Below are 26,230 nucleotides of genomic sequence, written 5' to 3'. Positions count from 1 at the left end.
AGAGCTCCGGGGCATCGGGGGGCTTCCAACCACCTAACTACTCTGCCACTGGCAAAGGGCAGAAGTTTGGGGGTCGGCTGGCTTGCTTTCTGGGCTCAGCCCCTGTATTCACTAGCTATGAAGTGGATGAGTACTTTTCACCCTAAGCCTCAGCTTTATCATCATCTGCGCCTGAACTGGGCGCAGTGGCTCACACCTGTAATCCCAGCCCAGGAGCCCAGGAGTTCAAGACCAGCCTGGGCAACATAGTGAGACACCATCTCTACAAAAAATTTAAAAGTTAGCTGGCTGTCGTGGCACATGCCTGTGGTCCCAGCTACTAGGGAGGCTGAGGCAGCATTGCTTGAACCTGGGAGGCAGAGGCTACAGTGAACCATGATTATGCCACTGCACTCCAGTCTGGACAACAGACTGAAACCGTTTCCCAAAATTTAAAAGACAAAAAAGGGTAAGCATGTAGTAGTCCCATCTTCCCAGGGCTGGAGTGAGAAAGAGGGAGACGATATGGACACAGGGCCTGGCAGGCAGAGCGTTTCCTCCCCTTCCCTGCACGCCAGGCCCCTGCAAGATGCCAGAGAAGTGGCTGAGGTCAGGTGGGCGTATGTGAGCTGTGCCCTGCACTGTGGGACTACATCGTGGACAGGGCCTGGCTCAGTGGCCCCATGTGCGCCCACGGTGACATGGCTGCTCTTCCAAACCCAACTCCCTCACCCTGGCCTCTTGCCTTTCCCACCACGTGCCTGGAGTGCAGAGTTCTGGGAATCTGGTGGCCCACCCTGTGCAGGGGGTGCTTGACCACTGTGTCTTATTCTTACAATTCGTATACATTTGTTTGTTGTAGCTCAGAATGTTTTCACTGGGTCCTGACACATTTCACTTGCATACCTCTGGGCCACCAGAAGTTTTGGCATGTCTGTCTAGTGGCTCTGGTTGTCCCACCTCTGCACCCCAAGAGGCCCCTGGGGGCTAGGCTGGGGGCGCTGCCACACTGGGACAGGAGTGATGCCTGCTCTGTCCTTCAGATCCCTGGACTGTGATGGGCCCTCTGTGCCGCCTCTCCACGCCTTCACCCGGCAGGTCCCTGAGCACCCTGAACAGCCACACATTTGGCCAGAAGCAAAAGGACCAGTGGGCACTTCCTGAGGCCGTGTCACTGTGCTGCCGCCAGCTTCTGTGCCCAAACAAGTGGCTTCCTTGGCCCTGAGCCGGGGCTCCCACCAGTGCCTCCAGTCAGCCCTCTGTGGGGCTGCCCTCCCACGGAGTGTGACCTCTGTCCACAGAAGGGGGAGGGCAGGAGGCTGATTCCAGGTCAGGGAGCTGTTGGGGGGCTCCTGGGTAGACCCTCCCCAGCTGGTGAGTTGGCAAGAGACAGAAACTGATCCCATGGTTTAGGGGCGGTTCCGACGGGAGGGACAGGTGGAGTAAGCCATGAGAGGAGGCCCTGGCTGGTGCTGGCACTGAGGGGAGAGATGTGGGATCTGGCTTTGAGAGGAGAGCCTCTCCCCGAAACCCCAGCCCTGCCCCTCCCTGGGCCTCTCAGATGCTGTTGCTGGCGATGTGTTTGGGAGAGGAAATTTTGATTCTCAAGTATCATTCAGCCTGAAAAAGGAACTTTTGACACGCGCTGTAATATGGATGAAGCCTGAAGACATTCTGCTGAATGAAAGAAGGTAGACACAAAAGGACAGATACTGGTGATTGCACTTATACGAGGTGCCTAGAATAGTCACATCTACAGAGAAGGAAGCAGAATGGCGGTTGCCAGGGACCGGGGAGGAGGAATGGGGAGCTGTTGTTTAATGGGTCCAGTTTCAATTTTGCAGGGTGAAGAGGGTTCTGGAGATGGCTTGCACACAGTGTGAAGGTAGAAGGTACTGAGCACAACTGAACTGTACGCTAAAAATGGGTGGGTGGGTGGGTGGGGAGTGAAGGCGTAAAAAATGGTTGAAATGGGAAATTTATATTTGTGTATTTTAGCACAATTAAAAAAACCAAGAGTCTCCCAGGACTGGCAGCGCTCATTGAATGCTCACAACAGCCACATGGGGCAGGGACAATCAACCTTATTTACAGATGAGCAAACTGAGACTGGCCCTTAGAAGAGTGGACAAGCTAGGGTGCACCCCGGGGACCTCCAGCTTCCCCCAGGCCCTCCAGAGGCCTGTGACAGTCCTGCTCAGCTCACCCACCCTGGGCCCCTCCCCACACCCCAACCCCAGCTCCCCACACCCCAGGACCCCAGCTCTTCCGGGAAATGCACCACATCCCCTTCCCTGCAAAGCTGGATTTACACAGAGAAAGAACTGGGGACTGGGGGAGCCACCATGGCTCAGGGCCTCCCATCCCCACTTCCAATGCCTGGGGGATATACCTCTAAGTGGACCCCTAAGCAGACCCCGGATCCTGGAGAGATGGGGAGGTCTGCGCTCCGGGGGGCACTGGTAATCCAATCCCCACCTTCAGCTTCCGGTGGCACATTTGATGCTAAGGAAACTCCAGCCCGGCAGCCTGCAGGCCCTGGTGAGTGCCCAGGCCAGGCGCAGACACACCTGCTGCGCGGGGGAGGGGCCCTGGAGAATCCTGAGCAGGACTCTCACCAGGCAAGGTCCACATCCCTGGCAAGGCTGTGATTTGAGGCTGGTTTTCTGAGTGATACGGCTGAGGCCACAGCTGGGCTGGGCTGGTGGGATTGGGGAGAGGTCTCCCATCCCAGCCCCACCCCACAAATTGATTCCTCGGTGGACTGCGACCTCTTCCGGCCTCGGTTTCCCAGCCAGTCCCTGCCGCGCCTGACAGGCACCCTCGGGGGCGGGAAAAGGTGCCAGAGCGCCTGCTGACCTTGCCTTGGCCCAGGGACTCCGGCGCTTGCCTGCTCCATGGGGCTCGGGGCTCGGTCCGGGAGGAGGGGCGTCCTTTCTGCCCCGGGAGAACGCCGCGCGGGGTCCATGGTCACCAGAGGAGTAACCGCCAAGGTTTTTCCAAAGGACTAGCAGCCAGACGGTCCTCGTATTTCTTAGGCCCGCGCGCCACCCAGGAGGTCGAACCGGCCCCAGCCCTGGGCCCCCTCCCCAGCCCGCCCCAGCCCCGACCCTCTGCTGCGGGGCCTTCCCGGAGCGGCCGGCCAGCGGGGAGCGACCACGCTCCCGGCTGCAACGCGTCTCCCCGGGGACGCAACTCCGCCCTTCCCGGGAACAAAAGCGGCTGCCAGCGCCTGAGCTCCCAAAGGGCTGGCGGGCAGGGAGCCCAGCCCCTGCAATGGGACACCCGCAGCGGGTGCCCCCAAACTTCCACCTCTCCTGTCCGTTCGGGGGAGGGGTCGGAGCCGTTGGGCAGGGCGTGGAGAGAGCACAGAGCCTTTAGGGGTCTGTGGCCCCGCGGTGGGGATTATGCCAAGGGAAAACGCGACGACGCGACGGGGAGGGACCGAGGGCACCCCGAAGCCAGGGACAGCAAAGCAGGAGCCAGTGGAGGGGCGCGAAGTCGGCGAGTTGGAAACCTACTGCAGTCGTCCACTCGTAGCCTTCGGCGTCCAGCTCGTCCTCTGGCGGCTTGGAGGGCTGCTGCGCAGTGCTGGATCCTTAGGCTCCGAAGAGATGGTCCCCATCCTCGCCGTCGTCGCGGGCGACTTCGGAGGTGGCCAGGCACGCGGGGGCGTCATGGGGCAGGTCCCGCGGGAAGTAGCCAGAGATTTGGGTCCGGGGTACATGTCGATGGCCACATGCTCCTGGAGGCAGATGGTCGCCTTTTCCCCGCGCCGCGGAGGGAGGTCATACAGGCAGCGCTGCACCGCCTGGGCACGGCATGGCCCGGAGGGACCCCGGCCCAGGGGCGGCTCAGCAGGCCCCGCGGGGCACGGCGGGGCCTCTGCGACCGCCAGCGCCAATGTGCGCCAGAGGCTGGCAGGCAGGGGGCCGGCCCAGCAACCACCCGCTGTAACCAAGCAGGGTGAGCTGCTGGTGTCACCCAGCAGCAACCACGCAGGATGAGTGTGCGGGCTGCGCGGGCAGCACAGGGCAGAGAGAGCTGGGTGGGCCACACTCACTCGCAGTCACACTGGAGGGCACGCCTGTCTGGGACCCCACGCGCGCACACCCTCAGGACAAGCGGGGAGCCAGCAGGACAGGGACCCGCAGAACGCACACTCACACGTTCCTCCAGGTGCCAGCACATGCTGGGCTCCGTTCACTCTCACGGGACACACGCAGGTGTGCAAGGACAATGCAAGTGCTCACACAAGTGTGCAGGCACGTAGTGGAAGCGTCCACTCGCTCACACCTGTAGGACACATACACACACACACACACACAAACACACATACAGAATTGGTTGAGGATGCTGTAACCCAGTACACCCCCTAATGCACACACACTCACACACACACGTGATCAAGGGCACCCAGGGCAGAATCTTGCATACCCCCAAGCACCCCTAACGACGCACAAACATGCACCCACAGAAGTAATCAGGGGACCCTGGGCACAACTCCCTCTCTCCTTCCCCATCTACCAGGACATGGAGTCACACTCCTAGGCATGTGTGAACAGGCTGCCTACACACGGGCAGGACATGTACACGCTCAACTGTGCAAGGACGCAGCGGGCACAGTCTGTGCACACGTATTCTCAGGTCACATAAACACAGCACTCTGTAACCTCCAGTCAGTCCCTCACTTGGTCAGTGAGTGGTCTGAAGCACCCACTGGGACAGGGTGACTGAGAACCAGGCCAGGGCCTGGTCAGGAGGGGTTTAGGGCAGGGTCTGGGAAGTGAGTGATGTAATGAGGTGGGGCGCTGCCACCCCCGCCCCCAACCACCCGCTCCAGGCCTCCCACATAATCAGGTCACTAAACAAATCTTAGAGGGCCCAGCCCTGGCTGTTGCCTGGCTTTCCAGGAATAGAACTCGGTTGGGAATGGATGCTGCTCAGACAGCTCTGTCCCCAGAAAGCCCTGGGCATGGATGGTATCCTGTTTACCCTCTGGTTTCCACTGACATATTTATCTACCAACATTCTGTCCAAGTCTCCTCTTCTGAGCCCTCACCAGAATCACCCTTAATGAAGAGTCACAGGAAGAAGACGGCCACCCACGCATCAGGAGACAGGCCTGGAACAGAGCCTTCCTGCATAGCCTCAGAGGGACCCACCCTGCTGACACCTTGATCTTGGACTCATGGCCTCTAGGACTGTGAGACAGTAACATTCTGTGGTTGAGGGTGCCCAGTCTGTGGTCCTGTAAAACAGCCCTAGGAAACTAACGCAGCCTGTTAGCCCACAGATGGTGAAGTGCTGGAACGCGCAACGGAGCTCCAGGCTTACTGTCTATAGCTTCCAAAGTGCACTATGGGACCCTTGGGTGGGTGTAGGTGTACAAGGTAATTTTGGGTGATGCAGGGTGAATAATTTCAATTGACATAATAATGTATTTATCTTGCTGGGTAAATCGGGTCCCCACCTGTTGGGAACCAGGCTGCACAGCAGGAGGTGAGCAGCCAGCCAGCGAGCAAAACCTCATCTGTAGAAACAGCTGCTTCCCATCCTGCGCATTACCGCATGAGCTCTGCCTCTCCTGTCAGATGAGCGGTTTCTCATAGGAGCGTGAACCCTACTGTGAGCTGTGCAAGCCAGGGATCTAGACTACGTGCTCCTTATGAGAACCTAATGCCTGATGATCTGTGGCTGTCTCCCATCATCCCCAGATGGGACCATGCAGTTACTGGAAAACAAGCTCAGGGCTCCCACTGATTCTATATTATGGTGAGTTGTGTAATTATTTCATTATATATTACAGTGAAATAATAATAGAAATGAAGCACACAATAATTGTAATGGGCTTGAATCATCATCTCCGCATCATCCCTTCTCCTCCTTGCAGGTCTGTGGAATAGTTGTCTTCAAGAAAACTAGTCTCAGGTAGCAAAGAGGTTGGGAACCACTGGTGTAAATGCTTCAAGGAATAGTTAAGCAACTTAAGTTTTACATGCTACCAAAAAAATACAGATTTAAATGATAATAAAACTGGGTGCAAATGAAAACACTCTCTTGTTGTGGTCCAGGGAACGTTAAGCATTCTGTCAGAGACTTGCAGCTTGGAGCTGCAGCTGTCCTCTGACATCCTGTCCACTGTAAACCCCTGCAACACACAAACACACACGCACACACATGCACACACACATGCACATACATAGATGTGCATATACCTGCACACACACATGCATGCACACACACAGTCACACACACATGCTGTGCTTCATGCCCTCACTAGGGTGGCCTGGGAGGGAATGCATGTTTTTTTTGTTTTTTTTTGAGATGGAGTTCCACTCGTCGTGGAACTAGGCTGGAGTTCAATGGCGCAATCTCAGCTCTCTGCAACCTCCACCTTCGGGGTTCAAGCAATTCTCCTGCCTCAGCCACCTGAGTAGCTGGGATTACAGGCATGCGCCACCATACCCAGCTAATTTTCTATTTTTAGTGGACATGGGGTTTCTCCATGTTGGTCAGGCTGGTCTTGAGCTCCCGATCTCAGGTGATCCGCCCAACTTGGCCTTCTAAAGTGCTGGGATTACAGGCCTGAGCCACCGCTCCTAGCCAGGAATGCATGCTTTTAGGAGAAAGGAAGACAACTCAGGCCTCTTGTTCGCCCGGTGTTTGCACAAGTGCCTTCTCCACAGACCATGCTTTAGTCTCTTTCTTAGTTCGCCTTACTGAAAGAGAGAAGCAGAGCCCCAGCATGTCCCCGGCTGCTTAGGGCCCAAGCCAAGTGCACAAGCATCCTGGGGAGCTTAGTGAGTTGAAGGCACTGCAATTCCTCCCCAAAAGAGGCATCAGGTTTTGGTGGATCCTTGAGCCAAGGAAGGCAATAGACAAGACATCAGGGTTCACCAGAAGACACAACAAAATTGCAGTGAGGAAGGGCTGCAGTCAAAGGTTTTATGCTCCACGAGAAGGGGTTCTCAGGGCTCTAAGCAGCAGGCAGAAGATTTATTGCATGTGTGGTTAGGTGACGGTGACCTACAGTTTTCACTGGGAACTGGCATCAAGAGTAACTCGACCTCCTACTCATGCACGTTTCTCTCTGTCTCTTTGCATTTTGTGTTTCTCTCCCCATCTCTCTCGCTCCTTATCCTCTCAGCCTCCTCTGTCTCTCTCGCCATCTCTCTTCCTCTCTCTCACTCCCTTCTCCCAATCTTTCTTTCTCTCTCCTTCTTTTCCACTTCTCTCTCCGTCCTCATCTCGCTGCGTGCCACTGTTCATGCTCCTGGGAATCCACGTGGATGGGTGGACATGGGACTCCTAGGCTAATTTTCACGGCACAAGTACAGGGCTGCAGGACCTCGGTCCCCCACCTCCCAGCACCCTCAAAATGAGAGGTGTGGGGTGTGCCCGTGCTCTCCTGGGCAGGCGCCTCACACTTCAGGAAGCAAAGTGCAGGACAAAGCTGGTACAAGTGACATCCCTGTGTGGCTGCCAGCTTCCAGCTTGGGATCTGCTGAGGCCAGAGGACACCTGCCCAGGACAGACCCTGCACTAGGGTGGGGGTAGGGGTGGGTTTTGGGGTGGGAATGGGGATGGGAGCAGCCACTGCAAACCAGTCCCTGGCTGGCTTCCTGCCCTGCACCTTGTCATGCAAGGCCTCCCCTCCCACCCTTACCCCTGCCTCTCACCACCTCCACCCCTAGGCTGTCCAGATCCAGGCTCCAGAAGTCTCCGAGGATCCAAGAACTAAGGGCAACCACTGGGCTCCTCAGCCCCGAGTCCATGAGTCACCCCTCTGCAGGCTGACAAACCTTGGCTGTCACTTATCCTCCACCCCAAACCAGCCACAGCCCCATCGCCCCACCAGCATTACCATCTCCTCCTAACCACAGCCCTGAGAGCTCTACTTCCTGGTAAACTTCCCCCTTCCCACCCCGGTCCAGGCAAGCCCAGAGGCCAGCGCCCTCCACCCACCCTTCCTGGGGGCCACTCTACTGTCTGCTTGCCCAGATGTCTTCACCTGGCTTTCCCAAGCTAGAACAGATGACAGGGATGAGCCCCCAGCCTCTGCCGGGAAGATTTGCCAAAATGTTCTCCATTTAGAAACGGGCAGTGACGGGGCCTAGGGAGGACCCCAGGGTTGTCACTCAAGCAGCAAGAAGGGCAAGGAGCCCAGTTTCCTGCTCTTACCCTTGGAGGACTTGGCTGGGGCTTCACAAGGCCCTACAGGGGCAGCAGGGGGGCAAATCCACCCTTCTCTGGAAGAAGTAGCCACGATCCCCAGGAAGCAGCAGATGGGGGCGCACTGGCAGAGCCCTCACATGCTGCAGTGCATGGCCAGCAGGTCTGTACTCAGCCTTAGCCCTGGGGAGTCGCAAAATAGACTGAGACCCTTATAGGTTTGGCTCTTGAGTCCCCACCCCAAAACTGATGTAGAATTGTAATCCTCCTGTGTCAAGGGAGGAACCTGGTGGGAGGGGATTGGATCTGGGAACCGTTTTCCCTGTGCTGCTCCCCTGAGAGTGAGGGAGTCCTCAGGAGAGCTGATGGTTTCAAAGTGTGGCACTTCCTCGTTCTCCACTCACTCCCTCCTGCCACCTTGTGATGAAGGTGCCTGCTTCCCCTTCGCCTTCCGCCATGATTGTAAGTTCCCTAAACTGCGAGTCAATTAAGCCTGTTTCCTTTACAAATTACCCTATCTCAGGTGTTTCTTTATAGCAGTGTGAAAACAAACCAATACAGACCCCTTCCCTGAGGTGCCTTCTCCTTAGGTAACCAGCTGCCCCCATGCTCCTCTGCTCCCTGGTCTTTCTGGTCCCCTCATGAGGCCCAAGTGATCCACATGGCCAGCCCCAGCCCCATCCTACTGCAGGCCTGTGTGGCTACTGGAGAGCCCATGCTCATTTCCTCACCCCGAGGGGGCCTGATATGCTTTCTGGATCCCGGAGGAAACTGACCCCCTATTCTCATGCTGGTACAACTTCTTCCAAGACCTCAAAACTGGACAATGTGAACTGGTCTTTTTTCTTGTCTCCTCTTGCTAGGACTGTCATTGGGACAAGCATAGATGGGCGTGGGAGTAGAGGACAATGGATGAATGGATGGATGGACAGTAGTCCAGGGAGGATATCCCTGTGTGTCCTGAACTGGGCCCTTCCTCCACTGAGCAGCCTTCCTGAGTGAGTTTATACAATCGTCCCTTGGTATCCATGGAGGATTAGTTCTAGGGTCCCGGGGAGGCCAAAATCCATGGATGCTCAAGTCTCTGACATAACATGGCCTAGTATTTACATACAAGCTATGCACATCCTCCCGTAGACATTAAACCATCTCTAGATTATTCATGATATGTAATACAATGCAGATGCTACATAAACGGTTGTGATACTGTATTCTTTAGGGAATGATGACAAGAACAAAGTCTGCACATGTTCAGTAGAGACATAACCATCCAATTTATTTTCTGAATATTTTCCATCTGCTGTTGCTGAATCCACAGATGCAGAGCTCCCGGATACGAGGGCCAAGTGTGCCTTGAGAGTAGGGTGGGTGAGGTTGCTAATGAGTACAGGGGAGCAGGTGTCAATCAAGAGGGCCCTGCACTGGGGCATCTGGACGCCCTGTCTCAGGACCTGAGACTCCGTTTGCATGGCACAGGCCTACTTAGCCCAGGCTGGTCTAGACTTCACTTGCATCTAGAAGTCTGAGACCAGCCTGGGAAATATAGGTGGACCCTGTCTCTAGTGAAAAGTCGAAGAAATTAACCAGGCATGGTGGCGTGTGCCTATAGTCCCACCTAGTCAGGAGGCTGAGGCATGAGGATTGCTGGAGCCCATGAGTTCCAGGAAGCAGTGATCCATGACTGCACCACTGCACTCCAGCCTAGGTGACAGAGTGAGGCTTTATCTCTTAAAAAACTTAAGAAATTTAACATAGGTACGATCCAATAAACTAAATAATAATGCAAACTATTATCTAAGGTTATTAAGGCTGGAATTATCCCATTTTTGCCCAACTTCTTGTACCTGTCCCAAGATCCCACCTCGGACTCACCCTCTGCCTTCAGCTCATGTCTCCTCAGCTTCCTGCAGATGGTCCAGCAAACACACACCTGGGCTGAATGGTAGAGCTGATTGCTCGTACACAAGGGGAGACCTGTGGGCAGGGGTTTTCAAACTTATACAGCAAATGAGTTTTCCATGGTGTTCTGGAAAGCGCCCTTAGAGAAACACTTTGACAGTGAATCCAGGCCTCAGTATCCATCAGCTGCTCTAGTGAATTTTGTGGAAGCTCAGTGAACACCTGCTCTGCAGGGTGCATGTGAAAGAGGTGAGGATGAGTAAGCTGAAGATAAAGAAGACAGGACACAGGGGCCCTGTCTAAGCTCTATCCCCTGCCTTCAGCACTGACGGATCAAATCCAACTCTTAGGGAATGGTGGCCACCTGCTGGGCCAGCCCCAGGTTCTCAGGATCTGAGAGTGAGTGACGCAGAGCCAGGCCTTGCCCTTGGGGAGGTCTCCAGCATACACCTCCCTCTACCCTCCCAGCGCCCTGCTGGCGTCAATGTCATTGTTAATGCACAGAGGAGGAACCTGACTGTTAGACAGGCTCATGTGTTTTCCAGGGTTGCATGGCTTCTGGGGGACGAATGTGACCCTGAGGACAGGGCACAGGCCAGTGTAATGCCAGGTCGGAATGAGGTGTGATCTGTGCCACGTAGAGGCCTAGGCCAAGGTGGGAGTGACTGATGGGAGTCGCTGAAAACACTCTTGGGTACTCACCTGCTGGCTCCCAGGAGTCCGGAACTGCCAGGAGGGTGGTGGCTGGTCCCCCATCCTCAGCTGGGTGGGCCTGGATAGAATAACAAGGCGAGGGCACATTTCCCCGGCCATTCCCTCCAGGCGCCGCTGTGATCTGCTCATTCCAATTTTGTGGAAATATTTCCACACACACACAATTGCAAGTAGCAGTGGACGTGGTGAGAGGCGTTTGGACATGGGATAGGCAGTATTTTGGAGGCAGAGCCTCCAGGACTCGCCGACGGGTTAGCTGCGGGGCTTGAGCAGGGAAGGAGAATGGAGGATGATGTGTTCAAATCGGTCCATTCACTTCCGCTGTGCCACGCCTGTGCTGGGCACTGGGAGAGACAGATGAGCACAGGAGTCCCGGCCAGGGGGAGGTTTGGGAGGAAGCCCAGAGTGTCTACTGGGAGCTGAGGGCTTGTGTCCACCTCAGCGCCATCCAGGTTCTCTGCGTGGACAAGTATAAGCTGAGTTGCCTGGAGTAGGATCAGCTGCTGTTGGTGGTGACCAGCATGTTCAGGAATAGAGACTGCTCTGGCAACGGAGAGGTGGGTGGCCTGAGGTCTGGATGGTCTAGGGGGTTTTAGGGTGCAGGAGGACCCAGGAAAGGGTCTGGGGGATGCAGGACATCCTACGGACAGCGTTTGGGAGTCAGTGCTCAGGTCACTCGGGGTCACTCAGGTCATTTGCTGGCCTCTGTCATATTTATTGCCATGTGAGAGTGCCACCTTTCCTATGACATATTTTATATATTTCTGTGAATGGCCTACCTGTTTATATTTACAATTTCGTGTTTAAAGGAAACTTTTATCACTCTCACAAATGGAGAGCCAACAAATCATAAATTCAATGAAAACAAAATGAAGTCAGTGAATTTTAGCTAGATACTATTCCCTGACCAAGCAAGGCCTGCTGGAGATGGTACAACCAGGGTTTGAATTGAGATCTGCCAAGCTTCTGAGTTTATTCTCTTTCCCCCATGCCAGGGCTCCTCAACACTGCATTACTGACATCAGAGGCCAGACAGTTCTTTGTGACGGGGGCTGTCCTGCACCTGGCAGGATGTTTAGCAGCTTCTCTGGCCTCCACCCAGTGGAAGCCAGGGGAATGCAGAAGAGGCTCCTCATTCTCCCATTTCATCCTCAGGACAATATCCAGACTCGAACTTTTCACATCTTCTCCCAGTGTATCATTTGCTCTCTTTGCTTCCTGCTTCCCTTTCCTGGCTAGCCCAAGTCCCACAGTGTAACTCATGGACTTCTTTCTTCACCTCTTTCAACTTTCTCACTTCCTCATTCTCTGGGACACAAAACTTGTCTACTGGTCATCAAAATTCTTTCACCCAACCTATTTCAGATTGGGTGGTAACATCCAATGGTAACATCAATCCCAGCTTACAAATTTATTTCTAGAGATAGGGTCTCACATTTTTACCCACTACTGGGCTCAACGCATTTCCTGCCTCCATCTCCCTAAGTGCTGGGATAACAGCCATAAGCTACCATGCCTGGCCCCAACTCATAACTTTCTATGTGACCTCAGGTATGTTACTTAAACACTCAGAACCCTGGTTTCTGCATTCATAGGTTGGGATAATACCTACCCCTCCCAGTGCCATTTTAAAGATTTCACATAATACCTTACACAAATACACATAATACAAATAGTTTCCCACTCAGGACAGTGCCCAGTAGAGCTGGTGGGTCAGTAACTGTGGTTCCCCCACCTTGCCCTCTCCCTACCAAGCTCCCTTTCCACCTGCCCTGTAATTCCCTTCCGTGTTCTCTTTCCGTATAACATGCCTGGCTCTTCCACTAGAATCAGCTTCTCAACAGCAGCGCTATTGACAGTTTGGGCAGAATCATCCTTCGTTGTGGGGACTGTCCTGTGCATAGTAGAATGGTCACAGCATCCTAGTCTCCACCCCACTCGATGTCAGTAGCACCCTCCAAGCTGTGACAGTCAAAAGTAACTCTCAACATTGTCAAATGTCCTCTGAAGGACAAAATCACCTCTAATTTAGAACTGCTGCACTAGAATGATGGCTACCAAAGTTTTTGGAGCAAAATCTACAATAAGAACCCTTTTCTATATGTATATACACACACGGTATGTGAAAAACTTCATTAAATCATTCTTCCCCTCACATGTCCCACTCTGATAGGTTCTGTTCTGTTTAAAAACAATGAGTAGGTCCACCATGGTGGCTCACGCCTACAATCCCAGCACTTTGGGCAGTCGATGGAGGCTGATCACGAGGTCAGGAGATTGAGACCCATCTGGCTAACACATTGAAACCCTGTCTGCACTAAAAAAAAAAAAAAAAAAAAAAAAAAAAAAAAAAAATTAGCCGGGCGTAGTGATGGGAGCTTGTAGTCCCAGCTACTAGAGAGGCTAAGGCAGGAGAATAGCAAGACTCCGTCTCAAAAACAACCAATCAACCAAAAATACCAAAAAAAAAAAAAGAGGCAGGACGCGGTGGCTCACGCCTGTAATCCCAACACTTTTGGAGGGCGAGATGGGCAGCTCACGAGGTCAGGAGATTGAGACCATACTGGCTAACACGGTGAAACCCCGTCTCTACTAAAAATAGAAAAAAAATTAGCCGGCCGTGGAGGCAGGTGCCTGTAGTCCCAGCTACTCCGGAGGCTGAGGCAGGAGAATGGTGTGAACCTGGGAGGTGGAGGTTGTAGTGAGCCGAGGTCTTGCCACTGTACTCCAGCCTGGGCAACAGAGCGAGACTCCATCTCAAAAAAAAAAAAAAAAACAAAAAAGAAGCAAACTGGGTATGTGCCGTTAGAGGTGGTGTACGTTTTCAGCATTATAAATGAATAGAGATGAATGGCAAGAGTTTCTTTGGTCCATAGATTTGTGGTATCTTAACTAGTTTTGGATCTCTTCCACTAAAGGGATTGCCTGTAGAACGTTGTTAGGAATGTAAGCACTGAAAGCAAACTGCCTGGGTTTGAATTTTGTTCTGTCCCTTGCACCCTGACTGGCTTCAAATCCTAGCTCTACTTATTAAGTTCTTTTAAGGTGATGATCTTTGAGCAAATGTCTTAGCTCCTGTTTTCCCAAGTCAATGGACACAATAGTTGCTACCTTGCGAAGGATTCATGTAATTGACCAGCGTTTACCCAGTAGCATCAGTGTTCAGTTTTAGTCATTGGTGATTCTGTATTTGGACTGTGAGGGGGTGTTGGGGTGGGGGGTTGTGTGTGTGTGTGTGTTTAGCACACAATTACATGCGGAAAGGAAAAATACTTTTGGTAACCGAGAGGCAGCTTTTCTCTGTTTTTATGTCAAAAGGGAAGAAGGGAGTTGGGAGAGGGAAAGGAATTCTGTTCAATACTAAGCTCCCTTCCTCAAAATCAGAGGCATATAGAATGTGTAATAATTTACAGAATTTCTAGAGTTCAACAATCTGATTTTTTTAATTTCATTTTTAATTTTTTCAGGTTGAGACTGAGGTAAAGTTAATCTGAGGCGACGTTCTGGATGTACTGAACAGACACCTCATTCTAGCAGCTACCACTGGCAAGTCCAAGGTTTTCTATTATGAAATGTAGGTTCTACACTAACAATTAACAAGTGTACTTCAATAATTTTAAAAAGTCTCAGGAATAATTGACTTTGTTTCTTTTTTTTTCTGAGACATTTCATATATTTTCCTTCTTAAATATAACCAAAAATCGCACCGAAATTAAGTGGGGAGCCTCTAAATATCAACAAAATTATCACTTGATAGACTAGAATTAAACAAGCAGGTAGTTCCAAGAAATGGCACAAGAGTATTAATCATAAAATAAAATTTCTACATGAAACATTCAGCCAGCACTGTGCAATGTGTGGCCGTTTGGGGGAGGGGAATGAGATAGGTCCCATGAAAGCAAAAGAATATAAGTAAAGCAAAAGCTAATGCAGTTTTATAATAGCCTGACCATCTTTTTATTCCAACATCAACTATCCTTCTAACATTAAACAATTATTTTTAAATAAAAGTTGGAAACCTACATAGAAGAAAGTCATGATTCTAAAAAGGCCAAGTTTTAATCTTACATTTTCCTTTCTACTATAGAACCTACATTTCACAATAGAAAACCTTGCTGCTGGAATGAGGTGTCTGGCCAGTGCATCCAAAACGTCACCACAGATTAACTTTAGCTGTCTCAACCTGAAAAAATAAAAATAAATCGTAAAAAATCAGAGTGTTTCAGTCTAGAAATTCTGTGAATTATTACATATTCTATGTACCTCTGGTTTTGTGGAAGAGAGCTTAGTATTCAAGAGAATTCCTATCCCTCTCCAAACTCCCTTCTTCTCTTTTGACACAAAAGCAGAGAAAAGCTGCCTCTGGGTTATCAAAAGTATCTTTTCTTTTCTGCCTGCAATTAAGTGCTACAGGCACACACCACCTCCCACCCCAGCACCACCTCACAATCCAACTGCAGAATCACCAATGACTAAAACTAAACACTGATGCTACTTGGTAAATGCTGGTCAATTACATGAATCCTTCACAAGGTAGCAACTATTGTGTCCATTGACTTGGGAAAACAGGAGCTCAACATTTGCTCAAAGATCATCCCCTTAAAAGAACTTAATAAGCAGAGCTAGGATTTGAACTCAGGCAGGGTGCAAGGGACAGAATAAAATTCAAACCCAGGCAGTTTGCCTTCAGTACTTACATTCCTAACAACGTTCAACAGGCAATCCCTTTAGTGGAAGAGATCCAAAACTAGTCTACCAAAAATCTATGGACCAAAAAAACTATTGCCACTAATCTCTATTCATTTATAATGCTGAAAATGTACAGCACCTCTAAACGCATATAGCCAGCTTGCTTCGTATTTTTTTTCCCCTTTTTTTTTTTTTTTTTTTTTGAGACTGAGTCTCACTTTGTCCCTCAGGCTGGAGTCAAGTGGTATGAACTCAGCTCACTGCAAGCTCTGCCTCCCGGGTTCATGCCATTCTCCTGCCTCAGCCTCCTGAGTAGCTGGGACTACAGGCACCCACCACCATGCCTGGCTAATTTTTTTTTTTCTATTTTTAGTAGAGACAGGGTTTCACCATGTTAGCCAGGATGGTCTCAATCTCCTGTCCCCGTGATCCACCAGCTTCGGCCTCCCAAAGTGGTGGGATTATAGCTGTGAGTCACTGTGCCCGGCCGCTTGCTTCCTATTTTCTATGAACTCATGACACTACTGTTGGACCTTTCTAGGTTCCTCTCATGCTCCTGGAACGTCCTTTCCACTGTAAAACATTTGCTCACCCTTTCTTCCATAATTGCATCCTTATCTTAGCTAAGCAAAACTATTTTCTGAATCAACTATCTCCCTGATGGCTTTTCAAATAGAGACTGCTGTAGGAGACAAAAGGTTTCCATGTTCTCCTAGCTCTTCACATACTCAGTGACTCCTCTCCTGTTACTCGAAACCCTTCCTACTTACAAGCTGATATTCTACATTCTATTTCTCAGTTTCTGTCATCAGTAGATCTCTAGGCCCCTCTCCCTCATTCAGCCAACCTATCCAATACCTGAGATCACACCAAGGTGTGGTGTGGCCACGTTCCAGTCAACAGAGTTCTTTGCTTTCTACTCCAAGACTTGCACTTGTCCATATCCCTAACTGTGCTGCTCCATACTAGAAGTCTACATTGTAATGCTCCACTCTTGGCCCAAGGCTTCGTCTTTTAGTTACTTTTCTCTTCTTATATCTATTTAGGGACTCATCAAGACATCTACACTCTTTCTCTCTTGCTTTCTATTCCTTCCTTCCTTCCTTCCTTCCTTCCATCCTTCCTTCCTTCCTTTCCTTCCTTCCCTTCCTTCCTTCCTTCCTTTCCTTCCCTCCTTCTTTCTTCCTTCTTTCTGTCCTTCCTTCCTTCCTTCCTTCCTTCCTTCCTTCCTTCCTTCTTTCTTTCTTTTGCATGTATCTCATCTAAGACATCCAGACTGGAACTTTTCACATCTTCTCCAAATGTATCAGTTGCCCTCTTTGCTTCCTGCTCCCTTTCGTAGCTAGCCCAAGTCCCACAGTGTAGCTCATGGACTTCTTTCTTCACCTCTTTCAGCTTTCTCACTTCCTCATTCCTCTGGGACACAAAACTTGTCTATTGGTCCTCAAAATTATTTGACCCAACATATTTCATGGTAGTGGTAACATCAATACCAGCTTACAACTTTATTTTTAGGGACAGGATCTCACTTTTTTTTTTTTTTTTTTTTTTTTTTTTTTTTTGAGACGGAGTCTCACTCTGTCGCCCGGGCTGGAGTACAGTGGCCGGATCTCAGCTCACTGCAAGCTCGGCCTCCCGGGTTTACGTCATTCTCCTGCCTCAGCCTCCCGAGTAGCTGGGACTACAGGCGCCCGCCACCTCGCCCTGCTAGTTTTTTGTATTTTTTTAGTAGAGACGGGGTTTCACTGTGTTAGCCAGGATGGTCTCGATCTCCTGGCCTCGGGATCCACCCGTCTCGGCCTCCCAAAGTGCTGGGATTACAGGCTTGAGCCACCGCGCCCGGCCAGGATCTCACTTTTTTGCCCACTACTGCAGCTTCCAGGAGAAAAAGATATTCACCTTTGCCCTGAAATATTCTGTAGCCTAATCCATGTGAGCAAAAGACAAAAATCTGCCAAGATATAAAATGTGTACTATATATACAGTCATCTGAGCACTAGGCTGGTGACCTCAAACGCCAATCCTTATGGCCAAATTACTGAGAGACGTAAACCTGAGAGCTAAGCCAGACACTCGAAACAAACAAGCCTCCCTTTTCAGAGACATTTTCTAAAACCATAAAAATAAAAGGCAAAAATGAGGACATATTCAGGTAACAACATCCTCCTTCCCCCAGATAATTTCTGTTGTATAAAACCCAAGGATTAAAAACTACGACATTGGATTTAAAAATAAACCTGAGTCTTTCAATAAAAAGAAGAATGGAACAAAGTTAACCCAAACCACTCATCATTTTTCTTGAAAATACAATAGTTCCCTTTTATCTGAGAGGGATCCATTCTGAGACCCCCGAGTAGATACGCTGAAACCATGGATAATACCAAACCTGATATATACTGTTTTGTTCTATACATACCTACTCATGGTAAAGTTTAATTTATAAACCAGGCACAGTAAAAGATTAATACCAGAACAACTGTAACATACACTAATAGAAGTTGTATGAACGTAATCTCTTTTTCTCTCAAAATATCTTATTGTACTGTATCACTGGTAACTAAAACTGCGGATAAGGGGGGACTATTGTACAACAGTCTCACCATTTCCCAGTATTTCCGAATCATTTTTAGCTTGTCTTCTCCTCCTTTGTTTGCTTCTTTCTGTTCAAGGCTGCTGATTCTTCTCCAGGAGGCTCTTCTAGCTCCAATCACATTCTTATATGTAACAGAGAGGAGGTTTCTTTCTTCAGCTATCAGCTCCACATATAACCCTGCTACTTTCTTCATTGACTCCACCATTTCTATAAGGGAAAAGCAAAATCTGTACACCTGCAGAATTAGCACCACATGGAAGCTGCCAAAGGGTTTTCTGCCTGTGTCCCCTGGAGGGGGGACATCACTTCCCCACGGACAGGAGCCCATTAAGCAACACTTGGAGCAGTCAAGGAGTGCCACACCAGAATGTGGGGACCAGTGACGTCAGGGAGTGCTCGGCAGCAAGTTCCAAGGTCCTCAGGGTGCCCCAGGGCCTTCCTTGGAAACCGTACTGCTGTCAGTGCCCTGGCACCATGGGCCCGTGATGAGAGTGCAGCCTGAGCGATCTACAAACTGCCTTCAGGGTCTCTCTTCCATTGTCCTGGTGAAGAGCACAGCCCTGATCCATGCAGGCCTCCTGACCCACACCCTCGTGTTCTCTCCCAAACACACTTTCTTATCTGTTCAATATGGACAGGCTGAGAAGGCTAGAACCTTCCCAAATTTTTAAGTTCTGCTTCCCTTTTGATTATAAGTTCTGTCTCTAAATCATTCTTCTTTTCTTTCATTTTCCTAGAAACATTCAAGAGATTGAAGCTGCTCCTTGAATACTTTGCTTAGATATTTCTTCTGCCAAATTTCAGGTTCATCACTCGCAAGCTCTGCCTTCCAGAAAACACTGGGAGCACAATGCAGCCAAGTTCTTTGTCACTTTATGACAAGCATCACCTTTCCTCCAGTTTCCAATAACGTGTTCTTCATTGCCATCTGAAACTTCATCTGAATGATTTTTCCCATCCATATTTTTATTTTTTTAAGAGACTGAGTCTTCCTACGTTGGCCAGGTTGGTCTTGAAGTCTCATCCTCAAGTGGTCCTCCTGTCTTGGCCTCCCAAAGTGCTAAGATTCCAGGCATGAGACACCAGGCCCAAACCCCTCCATAGGCTACCGACATTCTGTCCGGCTCTCCTCTTCTGAGCCCTCACCAGAGTCACCCTTAACCAAGAGTCACAGGGAGAAGACGGCCACGCACACGCCAAGAGACAGGCCTGGAACAGAGCCTTCCTGCACCGCTTCAGAGGGACCCACCCTGCTGACACCTTGATGGTGGACTCATGGCCTCCAGGATTGGGAGACAGTAACATTCTGTTGTTGAGGGTGCCCAGTCTGTGGTCCTGTAAAGCAGCCCTAGGAAACTAACACAGCCTGTTAGCCCACAGATAGTGGAGAGACGGAATGAAATAATAATAGAAATATATGTGAAATAATAATAGAAATAAAGCACACAATAAATGTAATGGGCTTGAATCATCTCCGCATCATCGCTTCCCCTTCTCCCGGGTCCATGGAAGAGTTGTCTTCAAGAAACCTGGTCTCTGGTGCCAAAAAGTTTGGGGACCACTGGTGTAAATGTTTCTGAAAATAGTTAAGCAACATAAGGTTTACCTGCTACAAATAATGCAGATTTAAATGCTAATAAAAATGGGTGCAAATGAAACACTCTTTCTGTGGTCCAGGGACTCTTAACCATTCTATCAGAAAGACATGCAGCTTGGAACTGCAGCTGCCTTCCCACATCCTGTCCACTGTAAAGCCCTGAAACACACACACACGCACACACACATGCACACACACACACACATGCACACACATACCCTGTGCTTCATGCCCTCACCAGGGTGTCCTGGGAGGGAATGTGTGTTTTTAGGAGAAATGAAGACAACTCAGGCCCCTCATTTTCCTGGTGATTGCACAAGTGCCTTCTCTGCAGACCATGCTTCAGTGCCTTTCTTGGTTCTCCCTCTTACTGAAAGAGAGAAGCAGAGACCCCTACCCCTGTCACCCACCACCTCCACCCCTAGGCTGCCCCAGAACCAGGTTCCAGAAGTCTCCCAGGATCCAGGAACTAAGGGCAACCACTGGGTTCCACAGTCCATGGGTCAGGTGCCTCTCTGCGAGCTGACAAACCTTGGCTCTCATGCCCCACACCAAGCCAGCCACACCGCCGTCCCCCCACCAGCATTATTACTGCCTCCTGATGTTAGCCCTGACAACCCTACTTGCTGATAATCTTGCCCCTCACACGCTGGTCCAGGCAAGCCCAAAGGCCAGCACCCTCCACCCACCCTTCCTGGGGGCCACTCTACTTTCTGCTTGCCCAGATGTCTTCACCTGGCTTTACCAAGCTAGAACAAATAACAGGGATGAGCCCCCGGCCTCTACCGGGAAGATTTGCCAAAATACTCTCCATTTAGAAGGAGGAACAGTGATGGGGACTACGAATGACCCCAGGATGGTCACCCAAGCAACAAGAAGGGCAAGGAGCCCAGTTTCCTGCCCTTACCCTGGGAGGATGTGGCCAGGGCACCACAAGGCCCTGGAGAGGGGTGGGTAGGAGAGCAGATCCAACCTCTTCTTGAGGAAGCAGCCACCATCCCAGGAAGCAGCAGATGGGGGCGCACAGGCAGAGCCCCCGGTGCTGTAGAGCAGGGCCAGCAGATCTGTACTCAGCCTCAGCCACGGGGAGCTGCAAGACAGGCTGAGACCCTGACAGGTTTGGATCTGTGTCCCCACCCAAAACTCATCCCTCCTGTGTCAAGGGAGGAACCTGGTGGGAGGGGATTGGATCCGGGGACAGTTTCCCCCGTGCTGCTCCCCTGAGAGTGAGGGAGTCCTCAGGAGAGCTGATGGTTTCAAAGTGTGGCACTTCCTCGTTCTCCACTCACTCCCTCCTGCCGCCTTGTGAAGAAGGTGTCGCTTCCCCTTCGCCTTCTGCCATAATTGTAAGTTCCCTAAACTGTGAGTCAATTAAACCTCTTTCCTTTAAAAACTACTCAGTCTCAAGTATTTTTTTTTTTTTAACAGAGTTTCAATCTTGTCACCGAGGCTGGAGTGCAATGGCACCATCTAGGCTCACTGCAACCTCTGCCTTCCAGGTTCAAGGGATTCTCCTGCCTCAGCCTCCCGAAGTAAGTGGGATTACAGGCGCCCGCCAGCCACCACGCCCAGCTAGCTTTTTTTGTATTTTTAGTTGAGACGGGGTTTCACCATGTTGGCCAGGCTGGTCTTGAACTCCTGACCTCAGGTGATCCAGCCCTCGGCCTCCCAAAGAACTGAGATTACAGGTGTGAACCACCACACCTGGCCTCAAGCATTTCTTTACAGCAGTGTGAAAACAAACTAAAGCCCCTTCCCTGAGGTGCCTTCTGCTTAGGCAACCAGCTGCCCCATGCTCCTCCTCTGCCCCCTGGTCTTTCTGTTCCCCTCATGAGGGCCAAGTGATAAAGAGGGCCAGCCCCAGCCCCATCCTACTGCAGTCCATGTGGCTGCTGGAGAGGCTGCGCTCCTTTCCTCACCCCAAGGGGCCCTGATATGCTCTTTGGATCCTGGAGGAAACTGACCCCCTATTCTCACACTGGTGCAACTTCTTCCAAGACCTCAAAGCTGGACAACATGAGCCAGTCTTTTTTAATGTCTCCACTTGCTAGGGCTGTGACAGGGACAGTCCTAGAGGGTGGTGCCAATGGATGAATGGATGGATGGATGGATGGACAGTAGCCCAGGGATGATGTCCCTGTCTGTACTGAACTGGGCCCTTCCTCCAATGAGCAGCCTTCCTGTGTGAGTTTATACAATTGTCCCTTGGTATCCATGGAGGATTAGTTCTAGGGTCCCATGGATGCCAAAATCAATGGATGCTCAAGTCCCTGATATAACATGGCCTAGTATTTACATAAAAGCTATGCACATCATCCAATAGACATAGACCATTACTAGATTATTTATGATATGTAATACAATGCAGATGCTACATAAATGGTTGGGATACTGTATTCTTTAGGGAATGATGACAAGAACAAAGTCTGCACATGTTCAGTAGAGACATAACCATCCAATTTATTTTCTGAATATTTTCCATCTGCTGTTGCTGAACCCACAGATGCAGAGCTCCCAGATATGAGGGCCAAGTGTGCTTTGAGAATAGGGTGGGTGAGGTTGCTAATGAGTACAGGGGAGCAGGTGTCGATCAGAGGTCCCTGCATTGGGGCATCTGGACGCCCTATCTCCGGACTTGAGACTCCGTTTGAATGGCACAGGCAGACTCAGCCCCGGTCAAAGTTCACCCCTTGAAGCTTCATTTTATCCCAAACTCTTTCTGGACCCTTGAATTTGGCATCCCCTAGGCCCTGGCAAGAAGGACAGATGAACCAGATTTTAGATAACGTGTCTGGAATAGAGTGAGGCCCTACTGTGTGCCTGGCACTTTCCCCATAGGATCCTCTAGCTAGAACATTCAAGGGTCATGGAGAGAAATACCCAGTTAAAATATCAGAAATTTTAAAAAAGATACCATTAGAGACACGAAAAAAACATTAAGTAATAGTATTAGCATTTGTATTCTGAGATTCAACAGCACTCGTCACTTCCCTCCACCCTTATGTGTATCCCAGACCACCCTGGGTGAGGAGGGCTGAGGTTAGGGAACACCTGTGGATGCTCTGATACTGGTCCTCGGCCTTGGGGGTGACAGTGAGGAGGAACTGGGTGCACACATGAGTGGAGCAGCCAGGCCTGGCCAGAGAAGGCACACACACGTGCACAGATGTGTTTACCCATGTACAGGTGTGCACGCAGCACACAAACACATTGCAGGCAGGCATGTGGCCGCCTCAGGCAGCGGAGGACCCCATCTCTGGGCCCTGCTGACCCGGGCAAGGCCCCACTGTGATGCGTGCCATGACCTCACAATGTCACTGGTGCTTAGCACCAATCCGCTCTCAGGCCTGCCTCTGTGTTCTACGGCAGTTACACGTGCACAGTGGTATCAGCTACACACGCACAGTGGTATCTGGGAACAGTTTTGTGGTCTCAAAGGTTTTCTACCTGAGAGGCATAACGCAGGCCAACTGATTCATCAGAATCAGGTGAGTGTGACCTGCTCTCTTCCCTCCAGGCTGACTTGGGGACAGTGGCTATGCTGTGGGTGGTGTTGGCCTCTGGGCAGCTACCGAGGAGGGTCATCCCTGAGCACTCACCGGTCGCCCGTTCTACACTGCCAGTGTAGACAATTGGCTCTTTCGTCCTCATGGTGGCTTCATAGAGTGAGTGCCCTTCCCTAGTGTACCCATTCGACAGGTGAGACGTCTGGGGTCAGAGAGGCGGTAACCGGCCTGGGAATCCAGACAGGACCGTGGGTTTTGCTCTCAGCCCTGCCGTGCACTGTGCTGGAATTCAGGCCTGAACCCTGTGACCTCCCTGCCCTAGATCCCAAGTCTTCCCAGGTTTCCCATCCCGATGGGGCAGAGCCTGGCCCTGGCAGAGCAACTGGGATAGATCCACTGTAGGTGGGGGGGATAGGAGGGTCCTCAGAACACCTCTGTGCCCCAAGCTGGGTCCTGATGGTGGGCCTCACTGAACACACATGGTCCCTTGTCCTGGGGAACCTTCTGCCCTTGGGTAACTGTGGAAAATGAAGGAGCCCTGGAGGGCTGGCTGGGGGGAGACCATCTTCCCTTCTGTTCAAAGGGGTCCAGGCACTGGGGTTCTCTCCACGTATTTCTTGCTCTGTCTGGTCCTCTCGAGGCCTCACCCTCCTTCTGCCCCAAGTGTTCCCAGGAGGGACGGTCCATCCAGGTGTTCTCCAGGACCAAGGACCCACTGTCCTTCCTCAGTGACCCGGGAAAATGAAGCCCCCTCCTGTAGGGACAGCTCAGAATGGTGGAGTCCACAGTCCCTCCCCGAGTGAGGGTTTCCCCTAGCACAATAGATCATTTTCATCCCCCAAACCGAACACCCTCCTGCTCAACTGGCATTATTCCTAAAGTGGCTTCACTGTTCAAACTGAAGGGCCACGGGAGCCAAAGTGATGAGTGGAGAAGAACAGAGCATCAGGAGAGATCTTGTTCCCTGTAGGAAACTGGACATCTCTGTGGTCCCTGAGCATCCCAGGAGGCCGATTGTACAGAGACCTCTGGTCGCTGACCTCAGTCTCCCTCCACATCCCTGGAATAGCCCATCATGGGCCTTTCACCCTTGGCAGTTGGACACTATTCAACCTGCTGGGGCAGGTGTGTCCCCATTTCATGGCAATTGGGGATGACGGGATTCTCTGTCCAGGTCCCACTGTCCTCAAGTCCTTGGGATGATGCCGACCCCTGCTTGGGACTGGAGACTCCAGACACTCATGCAGGTGTGGGACACTAGGTCTGGCACTTTTTTACCTGGGGAAGGTGATGGAATCGGGGTTACATGGCCAGCCAGCATCTGGGAGCCTGGCGGGAACGGTTCAGGTGTTCTCTGGAACTCTCAAGTACAATGTAACTTTTAGATGATTTTGTCTCACAGGATGGTAATCATAGAGGATGCAGATAGTTTGCGGGCACAGGAGCGAGAGAATATCATCATGAACTATGAGAAGGTACAGGTCGGTCTGCTCCTTGGAGGGAGGCCTCTTCCAGTGCGCCCTGGTCAAAGGGTCCTGGGCTCCCTAGGAGCACAGGGTGGGCACAGGTGGCTACTACCCCCAGGCCCTTGCACCCTTTGCCTTGGACCCCTCACCAAGCCTCCCTCTGGGTTGCAGGGACACCGAGCTGCGCTGCCAGACGACATGGGGCCTGAGCCTGTTGGAATCTACAACAACATTGATCGCTTTGGGATTGTGCAGTGAGTCCTCTGTGCTCCCCTCACCCCTGAAGCACCTGTCTCAGCTCAGGGATGGGTTTGCTTTCAGAAAGGCCTTTCTGAGGCAGGACTGTCTCGCCGGGTCAGGCCAACCTCCTTTCCAGGGTCAGAACTCCTCCCTGGCTCCCCTGCAGGTCCAGCCCCAGGTTGCTGTTAGGCCAGAGGTGCGGGGCCCATCTAGGGTGGGAATGGAGACTGGGCTAGGTCAGGCCCCTGGACTCTCAGCAGTTCTGTCCCCAAGTCAGCACAAGAGGAGCGGGGCAGCCTGAGGGTCTGGCCATGTCTACTTGGAAACAACCCCAGTGAAATCCAAGGGTTCTGGCTACAGGGTGAGGGGATGCCTGGCCTCGCCTCAGGGCTGTTGTCCAGCAGGTCTCTGAGGGCCCACCTGCCCCTGTCCTCCCTCATTTCCCTAGAGCTACAGCCCTCACTGTCCCCTTGGAAAAGGGGGAAAGGCATGGGAACAATGGGAGCGGTGGCCCTAGGAGAATGGAGGAGAAGATGGGCAGGGACCTGTTATGGGCATCTCACCGTGAGGCCAGGGAGGCAGCCGGGCTTGTGGCTAAAGACCCTGGGTCTGGTGCTGGGAAATGACCTGGGGCCATGTAAAAGGAGCCCAGCCAGGAGTCCATCTCTTAGGGATCACAGGATGGAGAGACAGAGGATCCCGGGGGAGGTAGGGTGGGAGGGAGCTGATGAGCGATGCCACTTCTGAAACGCAGGGTGTGTGGGTCAGGTGCAGGGAGAGGCAGGTGGATGCGGGGAGTCAGAACCTTGGGGCTGTCAGGCCTTGGGGCTGTCAAGTGGGATGGGACCCTGGTACACCAGGAGTATAACACCAGGTCTCATGGCAGGCTCCCTTGACCCTGGTGGGGTGATGTGGTCACTCCCTGAGGGACTCCTGTGAGGGCCCTGTCGCCCACCCTGGGTGGCCCCCATCCCGTCTCAGGCCTGACCTTTCCCAGCTCCAGCAGAAAGCACCACCTCTAGTCCAGGACGGGCAGCCCCATTGTGCAGCCTGACCGCCCCCCACGCCAGGGGCCCCAGTAACCAGGCCCAGGCTGGCCCTGCACTCTTTCTTCTCCCAGGTCCTGCCCCTCCTGGGAGTCAGCCCCACAGGAAGGCCCTTGTCCTCCCTTCCCTGTGTCTTTTCCTGGACTGAGCCCTGAGCCGGTTAGGGACAGAGTCTGTCCTTTCTGGAGGTTGGGTCCCAGTCTGGGGGAGCTCCAGGCCCTGTGCAGGTCCTCAGTTCTGCCTGGGTTGTCTTACAGTGAGACAGAGCTGCCTCCTGCCACTGCTCGGGAGGCGAAGGTAAGAGCCTGATGCGTGGGGAGGGGGCT

General features: G+C 51.7%; 1 long non-coding RNA gene across 1 annotated transcript; it reads left to right on the top strand.

Annotated features, from left to right (window-relative positions):
• Positions 1-22,945: 22,945 nt before the first annotated feature.
• Positions 22,946-24,866, top strand: LOC139359571 (uncharacterized). The gene is made up of 3 exons (XR_011615645.1): positions 22,946-23,134; positions 24,555-24,627; positions 24,790-24,866. It is a non-coding gene; the product is annotated as an uncharacterized lncRNA (long non-coding RNA).
• Positions 24,867-26,230: the final 1,364 nt, after the last annotated feature.

This window comes from Macaca nemestrina, chromosome 17 (genome assembly GCF_043159975.1).
Source record: "Macaca nemestrina isolate mMacNem1 chromosome 17, mMacNem.hap1, whole genome shotgun sequence".
In the NCBI taxonomy this organism is placed as follows: Eukaryota; Metazoa; Chordata; class Mammalia; order Primates; family Cercopithecidae; genus Macaca; species Macaca nemestrina.
This window is presented reverse-complemented; position numbering and strand designations above follow the sequence as displayed.